The sequence below is a fragment of the Hyla sarda genome, chromosome 3 (genome assembly GCF_029499605.1).
Source record: "Hyla sarda isolate aHylSar1 chromosome 3, aHylSar1.hap1, whole genome shotgun sequence".
Lineage (NCBI taxonomy): Eukaryota > Metazoa > Chordata > Amphibia > Anura > Hylidae > Hyla > Hyla sarda.
Window position 1 is genome coordinate 165,525,213 of NC_079191.1, and position 17,226 is coordinate 165,542,438.

Here is a 17,226-nt window from a genome sequence, read left to right on the forward strand (position 1 = left end):
GGTAAAAGAGCTGAAGAGCCAGAATTGGGATTCTGCAGATGAAATTTGTTGATTCTTATGGTTGATCACATCAATGAAGTCAGCCAATGGATGGTGGGAGTAAAACGTTTAATGGCTGAAGCTAGAAACCTACTTCAGAAAGATCCACATATGAGAGATGAGACTTTAACCCTTTAACGACACAGGACATATATTTATGCGTCATATCGAGTCGGTCCCGGCGCCCATCAATGGCCGGGACCCATGGCTAATATAGGACATCACCGATCGCAGTGATGCCCTGTATTAACCCTTCAAACGCGGCAATCAAAGTTAACTGCCGTGTCTGAATTGAAAGTGAAAGTAACCCGGCAGTGAAAGTAACCCGGCAGCTCAGTCCCGAACAGCTTACAGGAAACCCGGAGGATCCCTACCTGCCTCTTCGTGTCCGATCGGCGAATGACTGATCCATGCCTGAGATCCAGGCTGGAGCAGTCAAGCGCCGATAACACTGATCAATGGCATCTTAATACATGCCAGTGATCAGTGTAAAAGATCAGTGTGTTCAGTGTTATAGCCCCGTATGGGAGCTATAACACTGCAAAAAAAAAATGAAATAAAAAGTGTTAATAAATGTTATTTAACCCTTTCCCTAATAAAAGTTTGAATCACCCCCCCTTTTCCCATAAAAAAAAGTGTAAATCAAAAAAAAAAAAAAAAACATATGTGGTCTCGCCGCATGAGTAAATGTCCGAACTATAATAATAAATCATTAATTAAACTGCATGGTCAATGGCGTACATGTAAAAAAAAATTCCAAAGTCCAAAATATCATATTTTGGTCACTTTTAATACCATTAAAAAATTAATAAAAAGGGATCAAAAAGTCCAATTAAAACAAAAATGGTACCAATAAAAACTTCAGATCACGGTGCAAAAAATTAGCCCTCAATCCGCCCCATACATGGAAAAATAAAAAAGTTATAGGGGTCAGAAGAGGACATTTTTAAACGTATACATTTTCCTGCATATAGTTATGATTTTTTCAAGAAGTCCAATAAAATCAAACCTATATAAGTAGGGTATCATTTTAACCATATGGACCTACAGAATAAAAATGAGGTGTCATTTTTACCGAAAAATGCACTGCGTAGAAACGGAAGCACCCAAAATTACAAAATGGCGTTTTATCTTCAATTTTGTCGCACAATGATTTTTTTGGCCATATCTCCGTGGATTTTTGGATAAAATGACTAATGTCATTACAAAGTAGAATTGGTGGCGCAAAAAATAAGCCATAATATGGATTTTTAGGTGGAAAATTGAAAGGGTTATGATTTTTAAAATGTAAGGAGGAAAAAACGAAAATGCAAAAACTGAAAGGGGTGAACAGATAGCACTACAGATTCTGATCAGCAGGAGATTTTAGGATAAGTTTTTCTCGTTGCTATTAAAGAAGCCCTCTGAGATAAAAAAAATAAAAAAAATTACAGATCATGGCGCTAAAAATGAGCCCTCATATAGTCATGTATGCTGAAAAAAAAAAGTTATAGGGGTTAGAAGATGACATACTAATTTTGGTGTCTGTAGTTATAATTGTTTTAAAGTAGTAAAATAAAATAAAACCTACATAAATTGGATATCCTTGTCACTGTAGGGACCTACAGCATAAAGATTTTTTTTTTTTTTACCGAAAAGTGCACTGCATAGAAATGGAAGCCCCCAACATTTACAAAATGTTTTTTATTTTTTATTTTTTTTTATTTCACCTCACAAATATTTTTTGTTTCGCCATAGATTTTGTTATGAAATGATTGATGTCATTATAAAGTACAATTGGTGATGCAAAAAATAAGCCCTCCTATAGGTCTTTAGGTGCAAAAATTGAAAGCACTAGGATTTTAGAAGGGAAGGAGGAAAAAACTAAAGTGCAAAAACGAAAATTGGCCTTGTTCTTAAGGCTAAAATGGGCTTGGTCCTTAAAGAGTACCTGTCATCATCCAAACTTTCCCTGATCCCCCTCCCCATCTGTCCCTTACTCTAACTATGCCTATCCCTGTGTTTATTGAGGTTTAAAACGCTGTGGAAATACCTTTTTTTTATCCCTCTTCATTAGCTCAGGAGCACTGTCTTTCTGAGGGGTGGAAGGAGGCGGGTCCTGGCAGGCATGATGTCACATGAAGCCTGGCCGGGACTCTGCTTCTGCCAGTCTTCCTGTATGCTGCTCTCCCTCTGCAGCAGTGTTTCCCAACCAGGGGAGGGATGGCAGCCTCTGTCTCTCTCTCTCTCTCTCTCTCCTGTGTCTCTCATTAAAAAGTCAATACTGAGAACCAGGGGCGGTGGGAGCAATTACAGAGGCAGTGATTAAGATGAATGTCGGGGGGGGGGGCACAGAACAGGGAGTGCAGTGAGATAATACAATGTATTAGATAACTTGTGGTGAGGGGCAGGGAGAACACAGAGCAGGGGGGAGGGGGAGGTGACTGGCTGTTATATGAGAGGCATGTGCAAAGCTTGTAGCTCACAGTACTGAACTTCCGGTGGAAGGACCAGAGCCCTTTCAGCATTAGTCCTAAAAGCTGTACACTTACTATGAAAAGCATAGGAAGCTGCCTGCAGACCAGGCATAGAAGAGAGACCCCTAGTGGCCAAAAGTATAAAATGAAAAAACTGGTATAAATATTAATATTTTTTAATGAAGATATATTACAATATCTCTTCATTAATGATTATGAACAACATATTAAAAGTTTTTGTTGATGACAGGTACTCTTTAAGGGGTTAATGCCAAAAGTGGTATAGTCAACTAAGGCTGGGTTCACACTACATTTTCTCCCATACAGGAGCGCATACGGCAGGGGGGAGCTAAAACCACGCGCTACCGTGGTTGACCACAGTTTTAGGTCCGGTTGTAAAAGCGCATACGGCGCAAAAATGAGCCGACCGGACCGAACGTTTCACTCCGGCCGGCTCATTGAAATGAATGACATACGGGACCGCATACGAAGGCATACGGGAGCGCGAGGTTTTAGCTCCCCCCTGCCGTATGCGCTCCCGTATGGGAGAAAACGTAGTGTGAACCCACCCTAACAAACATTAAGCAATATTGTCATGACTTGGCCTATGTTTAATGTCCTTTATACAAATAAATTATTAAGTAATTACTGTATATTATGAGTTATCTGTGATTCGAGAAGGTACATGAGCATGGTACAACCATAACTGTCTCTTCAGTATGCAATATACTTGTTTTATCTTAGATTAATGTAATATGCGTGGCTATTCATCATTCACTTCCCCTCATAAAACTATTTAATTTCTCTTTCTTTCTTGAAAGCTTTGGCAGATAATAACATTTAAGCTAAAATTTCTGTGTTTGAAAGTTTTCTTTTAGCATTGAATATAGTCATTATTTTCCATTAATGACAATAGACAAAACAAAAAGGACCAAATTAGGTTTTTTAAAGCTTTGGCAGTATAGCATTAAAATAATAATGTGTTGTACAAGGGAATTTCAGTACAAATTATAAATGAAATAGTTCAGACAGACTTACAATGAGTGATGTATGGAACAGGTCCCTGTGTTGTTACAGTTCCTGACATACAATCAGTTGGCATAGGTATTTACTTCCTTCTCGTGTTACCTACAGTAGACAGTGTTGACAGTCACCTGTCTCATGTTCTCATCTTGGAAAATCACAACATCCTGCTTTAGGTAAAGTTGTGATACTTGCCAAATTTGCAAGAGTTTCTCAGCTTATTCATGCTCAATGTAACTATGCTATTGTTCTATGTATTGCTCTATGTATTCTATGTATGCTATTTTCCAGGTATCAAGCGTTTTGCATGTGTATTATAGTTCATCGCAAAATTTAAGAAATAACAGCACAATTTTTAAATTAGTCAACAAAACAGTGGATTTTTTTTCAGCTTGTTCCTGTTTCAGCCTAGTTATACATCATATGATTTTATTCATCTAGATCAGTGTTTCCCAACCTTTTTCAGCCCCGGGAACCCCTCAGAAAAAATAAAATTTGCGGGGAACCCCTACCGAAGTTGACGGACAAAAAAAAAAGAAAAGAAAGGGAAACAGCCACAATGCAATGCACAATATTTAGTTATCTTTGGCTATGTAGATTACAGGGCTGCTTTATACAGCAACTCACAAGTGACGTCTTCTAAAATCAGCACTGTTCCCTTCTCTTCTCCATCTTGTCCGGGCCATCATGATGATTTCTTCCAGCCTGCAAACCTGTGAAACCTGCAAAACAAACCTATTAGGCGCCGCACTTTTCAAGCATCAGCCTCCAGATTCCCCTTGTCACGCCGAGCCACCTCCGTGGTTGCCCAGCAGTCCCAGCAAATTGCGCAACAAGGACAACAGCTGTCGCAGTTCACCGCCATGATTCAACAGCTCCTGCCTCCACAGCCTCAACCGCCAGCTCCAGCATCTCCTCCTCTCCGAGCTGCTGCTTCTTCTGCTAGAGTCTCTCCCAGATAAGTTTGACGGGGACTCTAAAAAATGCCGGGGATTCCTGTCCCAATGCTCCCTGCACTTAGAGATGTTGTCGGACCAATTCCCCACTGAACGGTCTAAGGTGGCGTTCGTTGTCAGTCTACTTTCTGGGAAGGCCTTGGCCTGGGCCACGCCGCTTTGGGACCGCAACGATCCTGCCACTGCCTCAGTCCAGTCCTTCTTTTTTGAGGAACCTGCCCGTGCCTCATCCGTGGAAACCGCCTTACTGAACTTTGTCCAAGGAGACTCTACCGTGGGCGAATACGCCATACAATTCCGGACTTTGGCCTCTGAGTTGGCTTGGAACAATGAGGCTCTCTGCCCGACCTTTAAAAAAGGTTTATACAGCCATATTAAGGATTGTCTGGCCGCACGAGAGATACCCTCCTCCCTGACTGAACTAATCCACCTGGCTACCCGCATTGATATGCGCTACATTGAGAGACGTCAGTAGCTCCGTCAGGAGTAAGATCTCGTTCGCACCAGGCGATACCCGCGACTGGCTCCTCTCTTCCAGCATCCTTTGCAGTCTGTTACTGTGCATCCCGCTGAAGAGGCCATGCAAGTGGACCGGTCTCGCCTGACCCAACAAGAGAGGACTCGCCGGAGGAACGAGAACTTATGCCTATACTGTGCGAGCTCTGAACATTTCCTAAAGGATTGTCCTCCTCGTCCTCAGCATCAGGGAAACGCTCGCACCTAGTGAACGTGGGAGAGGTATCACTGGGTGTAAATTCTTCCTCTCCACGCCTAACTATTCCAGTGCGGATTTCTCCAGCTGATAAAGCCTCCTTTTCTGCGGAGGCATTCTTGGACTCTGGTTCAGCAGGAAACTTCATAAAAGCCTCCTTCATCAACCGGTTTAACATCCCTGTTATCCGTCTAGTCAAGCCCTTCTACATTTCCTCTGTTAACGGAGAACACCTGAATTCTACCGTGCGTTATTACACGGCCCCTGTACGCATGACCGTGGGGGTTCTCCATCAAAAAAAGATTGAGTTCTTTGTCCTGCCTAACTGCACCTCTGACATCCTTCTTGGCTTACCCTGGCTCCAGCGGCATTCTCCTACCCTCGACTGGTCCACGGGGGACATAAAATCCTGGGGCTCTTCCTGCCACTCACGCTGCTTTAAGTCGCTTCCCACCAGCCAAGTCTCTATTGCTTCTCCTTTGCTCGGCCTTCCAAAGGCCTATCAAGACTTTTCTGACGTCTTTTGCAAAAAACAGGCAGAGGTCTTACCACCACATAGGCCCTACGACTGCCCTATTGACTTGCTCCCTGGGACCACGCCTCCCCGTGGCAGGATTTACCCTCTCTCCGCTCCGAAAACTGAGGCCATGACGGAATATATTCAGGAGAATCTCAAAAAAGGTTTCATCAGGAAGTCTTCTTCTCCTGCAGGAGCAAGATTCTTCTTTGTTGCCAAGAAGGATGGGTCTCTACACCCTTGTATAGACTACCGCGGCCTCAATAAGATCACTATAAAGAACCGCTACCCTCTGCCACTCATCTCGGAACTCTTTGACCGGCTGCGCGGAGCAAAGATTTTTACCAAGCTTGACCTCAGGAGCGCGTACAATCTCATCAGAATTCGTGAAGGAGATGAGTGGAAAACTGCTTTTAACACTAGAGATGGTCACTTCGAATACCTGGTCATGCCATTCGGTCTTTGCAACGCCCCTGCAGTCTTCCAAGACTTTGTCAATGAGATCTTCCGGGACTTGTTGTATACCTGCGTGGTGGTCTATCTCGATGACATTCTAATCTTCTCCTCCAACCTAGAGGAACACCGCCTCCATGTTCGCCAAGTGCTCCAGCGCCTCTGAGTTAACCATCTCTACGCCAAAATTGAAAAATGCCTCTTTCAACGTACCTGTCTTCCTTTCCTAGGATATCTAGTCTCAGGACAGGGCCTTCAAATGGACCCCGATAAGCTCTCCGCAGTCTTGGATTGGCCACGCCCCTCTGGACTTCGCTCTATCCAGCGCTTCCTCAGATTCGCTAATTACTACCGTCAGTTTATTCCCCACTTCTCCACTATCGTGGCTCCCATTGTTGCTCTGACCAAGAAAGATGCAAATCTGAGATCCTGGCCTCCCCAAGCAGAAGAAGCTTTTACTCGCCTTAAGGCCGCCTTCGCCTCTGCACCAGTCTTGACTCGGCCTGATCCACTGAAGCCATTCTTCCTCGAGGTGGACGCCTCTTCAGTAGGAGCCGGGGCGGTTCTTCTTCAGAAAAATGCTAAAGGAAAAAACGTCACTTGCGTTTTTTTCTCATCCACTTGATTGCCAGACACTATTGGTGGCCTTCCCTTGAAAAAGATGTAACTGACTTCGTACGCTCCTGTACTGTCTGCGCACGTGATAAAATTCCTCGCCAAAGGCCCGCGGGTCTTCTTCTTCCTTTGCCAGTACCCGAACAGCCTTGGTCACACATAGCGATGGACTTCGTCACTGACCTTCCTGTATCCCATGGCAACATTGTCATTTGGGTGGTCGTTGATCGATTCTCCAAAATGGCCCATTTAGTTCCACTCCCTGGCCTCCTTCTGCGCCACAATTGGCGAAGCATTTTTTTTTGCACATTTTTCGTCTCTACTGACTGCCTACGCATATTGTCTCCAATAGAGGCATTCAATTTGTCTCGAAATTCTGGAGAGCACTCTGCACCCAATTAAAGATTAAATAGAATTTTTCCTCCATCTACCACTCGCAATCTAATGGACAAGTGGAGAGAGTAAACCAAATCCTTTGTGACTACCTGCGACATTTTGTCTCCTCCCGCCAAGATGATTGGGTTGACCTGTTACCCTGGGCCGAATTCTCGTACAGTTTCAAAGACTCTGAGTCATCCGCCAAGTCTCCATTTTTTGTGGTGCACGGCCGTCACCCGCTTCCCCCCTCCCTATCCCCACTTCATCTGGAGTCCTTGCCGTAGATGATTTGACCCGGGACTTTTCCTCTATTTGGAAGGAGACTCAGAAGTCGCTCTCGCTGGCCTCCTCTCGTATGAAGAAACATGCGGACAAGAAGAGAAGAATTCCTCCTGTCTTTGCCCCTGGTGACAAAGTGTGGCTCTCTGCCAAATATATTCGGTTCCGTGTCCCTAGCTACAAGCTGGGTCCAAGTTACCTCGGGCCATTTAGGGTCAAAAGTCTAATCAACCCTGTCTCTTACAAGCTCCATCTTCCTCCTTCTCTTCGTATTCCTAACTCCTTTCATGTTTCCCTTCTCAAGCCTCTCATTCTTAACCGCTTTTCCCCCAAGGTCACCGTTCCTGCTCTTGTCTCGGGCTCCTCTGACGTCTTCTCGGTTAAAGAAATTCTCGCTCAGAGGTTTAACTAAAATTTCTTGTTGATTGGGAGAATTGTGGCCCCGAGGAGAGGTCTTGGGAGCCAGAGGACAATATTCTAGACAAAGAACTCATCTACAGATTCCTCGGTTCCAAGAAGAGGGGGAGACCCAAGGGGGGGGGGGGTCTGTCACGCCGGGTCCCGCTGCCTCCCCGGAGCGCTCACGGCGTTCCTCTGTCTGCAGCGCTCTGGTCGGCATTGCTGACCGCGAGGGCTGCTCTCTGGTCCCCGGAGGGGACGCGATCCAGGGCACGGCTCGTGTCCGCCCTCGGGTCGCGCCCCGTCTCACTCACCTCTCGCCCCCGTCTGCTTCCTCCCGGCGTGCGCGGCCCCGCTCCCTAGGGCGCGCGCGCGCAGACTTGCTTAAATTTAAAGGGCCAGTGCAAAACTATTTGGTGCCTGGCCCAATCACTTCCTATCACTCCCTACCTATAATAACCCACTTCCCTTTCCTCTCCTTGACGGATCTTGTTGCTTTGTGCCCTGAGAAAGCGTTTAGTGTGTCCAAAGCCTGTGTACCTTGACCTTCTGCTGTTGCCCCTGACTACGAACCTCGCTGCCTGCCCTGACCTTCTGCTACGTCTGACCTCGCCTCTGTCTAGTCCTTGTGTACCGTGCCAGTCTCAGCTGCCAGATAGGTGGAGTCGCTACTGGGGAACACAACCTGGTAGTTACTGCTGCAGCAAGTCCATCCTGCTTTGCGGCGGGCTCTGGTGAACACCAGTAACTGCTTACAACCGATTCCCCAGTACAGCCCGCGTCATCGCCTCTCTGGTACAGAGGATCCAACTCCAGTGTCTTCACCAGCCTCTAGTCCGGACCCTGACACCCCTTTTACAAGTGAGGAGGAATATAATGGCGTATAGGTGTAAAGGGGTAACAGAGGGGTGTAGAAAGGTGTACATGGGTGACAGGTGTGTAGAGGAGTGTACATGGGTGACAGAGGGGTGTACATGGGTAACAGAAGGGTGTTGGGGGTGTAGAGGAGTGTACATGGGTGACAGAAGGGTGTACATGGGTTGCAGATGGTTGTAGAAGAGTGTACATGGGTGGCAGGGGGCATAGGGGGTGACAGAGGGGTGTACATGGGTGACAGATGGGTGTAAGAGAGTGTACATGGGTGACAGGGGGAGTAGAGGGTGACAGAGGGTGTACATGGGGGACAGAGGGGTGTTGGGGGTGTAGAGGAGAGTACAAGGGTGACAGACGGGTGTACATGGGTGACAGATGGATGTACATGGGTAATGAGTGGTGTACATGGGTGACGAGGGGTGTACATGGGTGAAGAAGGTTGTTGGGGTGAAGAGGGGTGTAAATGGGTGACAGATGGGTGTAAATCGGTGTACATGGGTGACAAATGGGTGTACATGGGTGACAGAGGGGTGTACATGGGGGTAGAAGAGTGTACATGGGTGACAGGGGGGTGTAGGGGGTAAAAGAGGGGTGGACAGGAGTGACAAGGTGGTAACAGAGGGGTGGACAGGGGTGACAAAGGTACAGAGGGGTAAATAGTTGGACATTGGTGATAGAGGGGCAGATGAAGGGTGGTCAGTGGGGTGATGAACATGGGTGACAGAGGCGGACAAGGTGGACATGGATGACAGGAAAGTGGAAAAGGGTGAAAGAGGGTAACAGAGGGGTGTCAAAGGGGGGTGGACATTGGTGACAGAGGGGAGAGGGTGCATTACCTTAATTAAGCTGAGCTGATCCGTCCTTCTGCAGGGGGTCAAGAAGAATCCAGGGCATCGGGTAGAATCAGGCGGGCCAAGAAGATAATCCGGGGGGTCGGGAAGATAGTCCGGGGGGCCGGCAGGAAGATAGTCTGGGGGGCGGTGGGAAGATAGTCCGGGGGGCTAGTGGGAAGATTGTCTAGGGGGCCTGTGGGAAGATAGTCCGGGGGGGCGGAGGGAGGATAGCCCGGGGAGGGGGGTGGCGGAAAGATAGTCTGAGGGGGCGGCGGGAAGAAAGTCCGGGGGGGTGGCGCACTATACCCTGAATTTATCCCCTTCCTGGCCTGTGAACCTGTGACTCATGGCGCCACAGGGGGGAGGGGGACACTGTGTGTGCAGTGCGCACGTACAAGCAATGCACACGCATGCTTCCCTTCCCCCCTGTCCTGCCGTGATTCACAGAGTGGGAGATTTAAAAAATAAATAAAAATAAAATTACTTGCTGGAGCCCGCGGAACCCCTGGCAGTTCTCGATGGAACCGGTTGGGAATCACTGATCTAGATAAACATTTACTATTTTATGCATACTAAATAGATTAAATAAATAGGATATTAGGAGTAGAAAAAATAAATTTATTACATACAATATAATAATACATTAAAAAAGTACTCCGGGATGCAAAAATGTTAATTCAGACTGCCGGCAGTAAAAAAATAAAGAGATACATATCTGCCATCGCTCCCCTGGTGCCTCCGGTAACCAGCTCCGGCCTCCGCCGCCAGCATTCTTTTTTCTTTCGATAAAATGGTGAGGGCTTTTGGGGGAGTGTTTTTTCTTTATATATTTTTTTTCAGTGTGTTATCTTTTTTTTTTTTTTTTTTTTTATAAATTAAAAAGAAACAAACAGGGTTGGCATTTCTTTTCATTCTCAGCCAGATACAAACCAAGCAGCAACAGCCTTACCAGGGTGGGCAAGAACCAGGGACCCTCTCCAGCCTAAATAATGGCAGCCTGTTCCTGTCTATTCCCAGGAGCACAATTTATGATGCTTTGGGCATGTTGATACTGGCTCCACCGGGTACCCCTGTCGAGATGGGTACCAGGTTAAAGTTTGGGGTTAGCGCTAGCTGTTTTTGGAGCTAACAATAAGCTCCAGCTAAGTAATGGATGAATATATAAGATGGCTTTCACTACTAAGCCAAAAAATGTAATAAAAAAAACACAACACTTTGGAAAAATTATTTTAGAAACCACTTCCCCACAAGCCCTCATTAGCCATTTTATTAAATGGGGGGGGGGGGGGGGAACACTGGTCGTTTATGTAGTCCAACGAATCTGACATGGTCCACAGGATTCACGAATCTGAAAGGAGAAGAAAAAAAACACAAAAAATGCCTTAGTACATCTACGGCGCTCTCAGTTGGGGAAAGCACCCATAATGCAATGTCGTCCCAAACAGGGAGCCTCCAAATAAACATCCTCTTGGACGTTTGAAACCTGCTGCCTTTGTGAATACTGTCATTGCCGACCCCACTTTGTGAGCTGTTCCCTACAGGTACTAAGTGCAGATTAGTGGGAAAAACTAGATGCATATTTATTTTAAGCTACAACATAACAAAATGTGAAAAAGTGAAAGGGTCTGAAGACTTTCTGAATGCAAAGTATGTTGTTCATAGTTACATGTTTTGCAAAAGTGCATAGCAATAAAGGTGCTATCAGTCATACATACACTTATACTTCACGGTTAATGTGGCTATTACATATGTTTCCTCTATTTTTATAATTCTATTTCTAAAATGTAAAAAAAAAGGAAAATCAATTAGTAATATTGGACTAAGCAGCTGAACAAACACAACTTTGGTACTGTGGTAGATGTAATGCACTTTACATGGGTCATGAACTTACTGTTAAGATTTATGATTATTATACTTAAGTATGATCACATCTTGGTAATTTGTTCATGTGACCAACACCTTCCCAACTTTTTATAACTTTATGATTATTGTGTGTGGTGATATAAAAGTAAGGATAGGTTCCCATATGTCCGGCATCCTACATAGGTAAACTCAGCCTAAATCTCGACGCAACTGATGACAACTTGTCATCGTTTATATGGCATCCATTGTTTCTGGGCAACGGACAGAGGAATGCAGCAAGCGTATAACGGGGTATATTCATCCGTTAAGACCTGCTATAATAACCATCATGTACCATTATTTTATGGCCGTTTTAACACCTCTGCCTACAGACTCCCGCAGCCGGGACTACTACTACTCTCATTATGGGTGAAGTAGTTCCCCAGCTGTGGGAGTCTGCCGGTGGCTGGGGAGGCTCAGTTAGTGTTTGTACTACTACCCCCATTATAGAACAGGCTCTGTTCCATGATGGGGGATGTAGTACATGGGCTGAGGGATTGATCGCACCGGGTCTCACTTCTGAGACCCGATGCGATCAGAAGTTATTAAACAGCGGAGTGGGCGGCATGCTCCACTCCCCTGCAATATACGGTGTATTTTTAGTTTCACTTTTAAATTCCCCGCCGGTAGTCCTGAATGGCCGGCACCGAGAAGCCATTCAGGGCTCCCGGTGGGGTTTTTAAACTACTACTTTGACCCCCAAATGTATGCCCCCATGCACATTTATAATAATTAATTGGCCCCAGTGTGTTTATAATAATTCATGGCCCCAGTGTACTTATCCTTATTTCCCCTCCCACTGCCTGCTCCTCATCTTCTTGAAGCAGGGCAGCAGTGGGACATGTTGCAAGTGAATGAATGAATGAAGCTGACATGTCCCGCATGGAGGTTTCATTCATTCACCGCCGCCACCCGACATGTCCCCGCTGCTGCCCTGCTCCTAGCGCAACCAGCGCACCACTGGGACATCTCCGTACGGAGATGAGCAGCAGAGAATAGACATGTCCCAGCGGTGTGCGCTGATTGTGCTAGGAGCAGTGCAGCAGCGAAGACATGTCGGACGGCGGCGGTGAATGAATGAAGCTTACATGCAGGACATGTCTGCTTCATTCATTCACCGCCGCCAGTTCCCGACAAATTAGTAGTTAAAACTCCCCTGGAAGCCCTAAATGGCTCCTCGGTGGCAGCCATTCAGGGCTCCCAGAGGGGAATTTAAAAGTGAAAGTAAAAATTCACCGTACATTGCAGGGGAGCGGAGCATTCTGCCTGCTCCCCTGTTTAATAACTTCTGATCGTATCGGATCTCAGAAGTGAGACCCGGTGAGATCAATCCCTCAGCACATGTACTACAACCCCCATCATGGAACAGAGTCTGTTCCATGATGGGGGTAATAGTACAAACACTAATGTAGCCTCCCCAGCCACCGGCAGACTCCCGCAGCTGGGGAACTACTACTCCCATCATGGAAACAAGTCTGATCCATGATGGGAGTAGAAGTAGTCCCGGCTGCGGAAGTCTGTAGGCAGAAGTGTTAAAACAGCCATTAAATAACAGCACATGACGGATGTTATAACAGGTCTTAAAGGGATACTCCGGTGAAAACCTTTTTTCTTTTAAATCAACTGGTGGCAGAAAGTTAAACATATTTGTAAATTACTTGTATTAAAAAATATTAATCCTTCCAGTACTTATTAGCTGCTCAATGCTACAGAGGAAATTCCTTTCTTTTTGGAACACTGATGACATCACGAGCACAGTGCTCTCTGCTGACATCTCTGTCCATTTTAGCAACCATGCATAGCAGATGCATAGCAGATGCATAGCAGATGTATGCTAAGGGCAACATGGTGGCTCAGTGGTTAGCACTGCTGCCTTGCAGTGCTGGGGAATTGGGTTCGAATTCCACTAAGGACAACAATAAATAAAGCATTATTATTATTATTATAATAATGTCAGCAGAGAGAACTGTGCTCGTGATGTCATCAGAGAGCATTCCAAAAAGAAAATAATTTCCTCTGTAGTATTCAGCAGCTGATAAGTACAGGAAGGATTAAGATTTTTTAATAGAAGTATTTTACAAATATGTTTAACTTTCTGCCACCAGTTGATTTAAAAGAAAAAAGTTTTTCACCGGAGTACCCCTTTAACGGATTAATGTGTCCGTTATTTTGATGGACATTATTCAGCTGTTAGCACCGTTGTTTCATCCATTATCGTACATCTTTTTTTTTAATCATACAATACAGAAAATGGTTGTTTAATAACGGATGAATGCTCATAGTGTAAAAGCAGCCTAAGTACACTGTTGCATAGTTACATGTATTTTTCATATCTTGACTTTTGCCTATTCTACAGTGGGGCAAAAAAGTAGTTTGTCAGCCACCAATTGTGCAAGTTCTCCCACTTAAAAAGATGAGAGGCCTATAATTTTCATCATAGGTATACCTCAACTATGAGATACATAATGGGGGGGGGGGGGGATCCATAAAAACCACATTGTCTGATTTTTAAAGAATTAATTTGCAAATTATGGTGGAAAATAAGTATTTGGTCAATAACAAAAGTTAATCTCAGTACTTGTGTTATATAGCCTTTGTTGGCAAGGACAGAGGTCAAATGTTTTCTGTAACCCTTTACAACGTTCACACACACTGTTGCTGGTATTTTGGCCCATTCCTCTGTGCAGATCTCCTTTAGAGCAGTGATGTTTTGGGGCTGTCGCTGGGCAACGCAGACTTATAAGTAGTAGTTAGCTACACAAGGGCCATTTCTTTCCTAGCAGCCTCCCAGTCTGACTGGGAGAGCTTGGTAAGTGTGCTGTTACACCTTGTTCACACTGGTGTGGTGCTGTGCGGCGTCCGTTACTGCCGTGGCGTCGAGTCTGTGGGGAGGTGTGACCCATAGACTGGTTTGAGTGGCATTGGGGCTGCTCTGCCAGTGAGTCGTTCCCCCGTGGGCACTGGTGTCGCGGCGGTGGTTGTCGCAGCCCAGTGCTACGCCATTTTATGCTAGGGACGTTAGGGACCCACTCTAAATAGGTGGCCTTGACGTGGGGAGTGGGCTTGTACTGTTTGATCAAAAATGTATACAGTGGTTCCTCAACATATGATATTAATTGGTTCCAGGAGAACCATCATATGTTGAAACCATCATATGTCGAGTACATATGTCTATGTAAAAATGGTAATTGGTTCTGGGGCCTTGGAACCATTGTATGTTGAATACATATCTCTATGGGAAACTGCTAATTGGTTCTGGGATGACCATTGTTTGTGGAGTGTATGGGGAGTGTTTAACAAACCAGGGTGCCTCCAGTTGTTGCACAACTACAACTCCCAGCTTGCATGTACAGCCATTGACTGTCTGGGCATGCTGGGAGTTATAGTTTTGCAACAGCTGGAGGCACACTGATAGGGAAACATTGATGTATGAGGTGTATAGTGTGTATATGTATTGTATGTGATGTGTGACATCGCATACAGTACTGTACAGTTCTTTAAATACCTTCAGGGGGGACAGAATGTCCTCCATTATGATCCTGCCGACTACAGCTCTATAGGAAAGGAAGGGGAGGGCAGCCAGCAGCTCATTGGATGCCTGCAGCAAGATGCTGCAGGCTATTGGCTATGGCTGCACTGGGGGGGGCTTACACGGAGCTCACAGTGGAAGCCTGCGTGAGTTAGCAGGACAGCATGTGAGTAACAGGAGGCAGAACGGGGCACAGCGCTGTCAGATAGCTGTTTGTACGATGGACCCGACACACAGCAGCATCATATGTCGATGCTGCCTTCAACATATGATGGGCTCTGAGAGGCCATCATATGTTGAAATGATCATATGTCGGGGCCATCATAAGTCAGGGGGTCACTGTACTAACAACCTGTTAGTTTTTGATATTATGCTGAGAAGCAATCAGATCATTATACAAGATTGTAGATGTGCGACCATGCCTGTTTCTTCTACCCAAATGCAGACTTTTAACTAACTCCAAAGGTTTTCTATGGGGTTGAGATCTGGAGACGGGCTAGGCCACTCCAGGACCTTTAAAATGCCCAGGCGGTGTGTTTGGAATCATTGTTATGCTGGCAGACCCAGCTACATTTCATCTTCAATGCCCTTGCTGAGGGAAGGAGGTTTTCACTCAAAATCTCATGATACATTGCCCCATTCATTCTTTCCTTTACACAGATCAGTAGTCCTGGTCCCTTAACAGAAAAACAGCCCCAAAGCATGATGTTTCCACCACCATGCTTCACAGTAGGTATGGTGATCTTTGGATGCAACTCGACATTCTTTCTCCTCCAAACACGATGAGTTGAGTTTTTACCAAAAAGTTCTACTTTGCTTTCATCTGACCATATTAACCACGTCCTTTGGGGGAACCCCTCTGGAAAAAGCCCTCTAATTAGGGAATCACTAAAACGTAACCTTTATTGTTACAATAATAATTATAAATCATAGGAAAAAACAGGCGTGAAGTTAAAATTCTCAGTGCTGCTCACTTGAGAATGCAAATAAGGATTTATTTACAGATGAGTTTTACCAGTGTTGGAGGTCTCTCACACGTTCCTTATGTCTATCCACTTTGTGCACTTTTTGACTGGGCTTTCATCTATTATGCCCCATTATGTGCTTCCATCATGATATGCATCTCTGATGATTATGCTATCAAAGTCCTGGGAGGTCTTTTCTTTCTATTTGTTTATACCTTCCCTCTTTATAGTAGCTTTTGCACTTCTTGGATGTTCATCAGCTATCACAATCATCTCCCTAATTACTTTGTCTCTCATCCTTAGGCATAATGGCAGCACTGTCTATAAAAGTCTTACACCAGCCTCCCCAACGTTTTGCCATAGACTGGCTTTGTCCAGGGTTACTGAGGCTTAAGTACGACTGGACTAAGTTAGCACTGTGGGCCTTTCTTCTCAGCATTGGTAGGGGCCCTAGCAGTTGGAACCCCACAGATTGGAAAGTGATGATGTGTTCTAGCAATAAGCCATCACTTTGTCATAGGAAAACCCCTCTAAGTGTAACCTAACAAGAAAATATAGACAGCCTTAGAGTCCTAGGTTTCCTTTCTTTGTAAATGCCCCCCCCCCCCCAAAGGCCACAACTCTTGACCTGTGTTTTCCCACAGGGGTTTATAGGAAATTATAAAACCCACTTCTATTAAAGTGATAAAGACACCGAGAAAAACGTCATGTTGGCATTAGCCCAAAAGAACAGCTAGCTCTAACCCTAAATAAGATTGAGCATACGACCTATGAGGGACTGAGCATCATCAGAATGACAGTGAGGGGAAATGTAAACTGCACAGCATAGAGCAAAGGAAACCTGGTAGTTATGTCCACTGGGATGAGCACCAGGGCTCCAGTCCTGCAGGAACGCATGGTAACTGAGTTCCTGTATTTTTTCACAGCAGGAACACCGTTCCCATTAGCAGGAGCCCTGCAGGACCAGCCTTGAGTAGATATCTTGGGTGAGTTCCCTCACTTTTTTTCAGGACTTGACCCCTGATGAGCACTATGCAAGGCACAGATCTCTGGCTTAAAGTGCCCACCTCTTACATCCTCTCTTCTTGGGTAACCTTTCTACCTTACAAAATAAAATATCAATGGAGAAAATGAAGAATAAAGAAGAACCAGTGGAGTCTCCAAAATAGTTATTGGAGAACTCCACCCAAAGAAGGGGATGCATCCAAAGATTGTGTTGGCAAGAGATTAACCTCTTATTCACTCAGTTAGAGCTGATCCGGACCATCACGATGAAATCAAGATCCGGATCCGCTTA